Here is a 2,161-nt window from a genome sequence, read left to right as displayed (position 1 = left end):
CAGTACAATGCAAGTGTATTGGATAAGACTTCCTTGTTTTTATCTCTATTGAAGGCTTTTCAAATGTGCAGGTTTTTTTCTAAAGTTGGTTACATGCTGGACGATATGTTGCCCAATCCCATTGATCGAAGCAATATTGGGTACATCTTCTTGTGTGTACCCATGATATGCGTGGGTCGTTAGCGCCATCCCCACGTTGTCCCTGCCCACGGATGTTGCTAACAATTACATGGTACACGGTGCAGCATGTCACGTGTATGCATGCCGCATGCCGGGTCCCAATGGCGGCGATGTCATGCAAGGTACGCATCGCTAAGTGTGTACACAGCTTATATTTCTCTAACGTCCAAAGTGGATGCTGGGGACTCCGTAAGGACCATGGGGGGGAAGTAGCGGCTCCGCAGGAGACTGGGCACATCTAAAGAAAGCTTTAGGACTATCTGGTGTGCACTGGCTCCTCCCCCTATGACCCTCCTCCAAGCCCCAGTTAGATCTTTGTGCCCGAACGAGAAGGGTGCACACTAGGGGCTCTCCTGAGTTCTTAGTGAAAGTTTTAGTTTAGGTTTTTTATTTTCAGTGAGACCTGCTGGCAACAGGCTCACTGCATCGAGGGACTAAGGGGAGAAGAAGCGAACTCACCTGCGTGCAGAGTGGATTGGGCTTCTTAGGCTACTGGACATTAGCTCCAGAGGGACGATCACAGGCCCAGCCTGGATGGGTCCCAGAGCCGCGCCGCCGGCCCCCTTACAGAGCCAGAAGGCAGAAGAGGTCCGGAAAATCGGCGGCAGAAGACGTCCTGTCTTCAACAAGGTAGCGCACAGCACTGCAGCTGTGCGCCATTGCTCTCAGCACACTTCACACTCCGGTCACTGAGTGTGCAGGGCGCTGGGGGGGGGCGCCCTGAGACGCAATAAAAAACACCTTGGATGGCAAAAAATGCATCACATATAGCTCCTGGGCTATATGGATGCATTTAACCCCTGCCAGAATACATAGAAAAACGGGAGATAAGGCCGCCGATAAGGGGGCGGAGCCTATCTCCTCAGCACACTGGCGCCATTTTCCCTCACAGCTCCGTTGGAGGGAAGCTCCCTGTCTCTCCCCTGCAGTCACTACACTACAGAAAGGGTTAAAAAAGAGAGGGGGGGCACTAATTACGCGCAGTATTAAAGATACAGCAGCTATAAGGGGAAAAACACTTATATAAGGTTATCCCTGTATATATATAGCGCTCTGGTGTGTGCTGGCAAACTCTCCCTCTGTCTCCCCAAAGGGCTAGTGGGGTCCTGTCCTCTATCAGAGCATTCCCTGTGTGTGTGCTGTATGTCGGTACGTTTGTGTCGACATGTATGAGGAGAAAAATGATGTGGAGACGGAGCAGATTGCCTGTAATAGTGATGTCACCCCCTAGGGGGTCGACACCTGAGTGGATGAACTGTTGGAAGGAATTACGTGGCAGTGTCAGCTCTGTATAAAAGACAGTGGTTGACATGAGACAGCCGGCTACTCAGCTTGGGCCTGTCCAGACGTCTCATAGGCCGTCAGGGGCCCGTTACCTCAGATGGCAGATATAGACGCCGACACGGATACTGACTCCAGTGTCGACGGTGAAGAGACAAATGTGACTTCCAGTAGGGCCACACGTTACATGATTGAGGCAATGAAAAATGTTTTACACATTTCTGATAATACGAGTACCACCAAAAAGGGGTATTATGTTCGGTGAGGAAAAACTACCTGTAGTTTTCCTGAATCTGAGAAATTAAATGAGGTGTGTGATGATGCGTGGTTTTCCCCCGATAACAACTGATAATTTCTAAAATGTTATTGGCATTATATCCTTTCCCGCCAGAGGTTAGGGTGCGTTGGGAAACACCCCCTAGGGTGGATAAAGCGCTCACACGCTTGTAAGGGCTCTACCCTCTCCTGAGATGGCCGCCCTTAAGGATCCTGCTGATAGAAAGCAGGAGGGTATCCTAAAATGTATTTACACACATACTGGTGTTATACTGCGACCAGCAATCGCCTCAGCCTGGATGTGCAGTGCTGGGTTGGCGTGGTCGGATTCCCTGACTAAAAATATTGATACCCTAGATAGGGACAGTATATTTTTGCCTATAGAGCATTTAAAAGATGCATTTCTATATATGCGTGATGCACA

Source organism: Pseudophryne corroboree, chromosome 9 (assembly GCF_028390025.1).
Source record: "Pseudophryne corroboree isolate aPseCor3 chromosome 9, aPseCor3.hap2, whole genome shotgun sequence".
Taxonomy (NCBI): Eukaryota; Metazoa; Chordata; class Amphibia; order Anura; family Myobatrachidae; genus Pseudophryne; species Pseudophryne corroboree.
The sequence above is the reverse complement of the archived record's forward strand: the minus strand, read 5'-3'. Positions refer to the sequence as shown.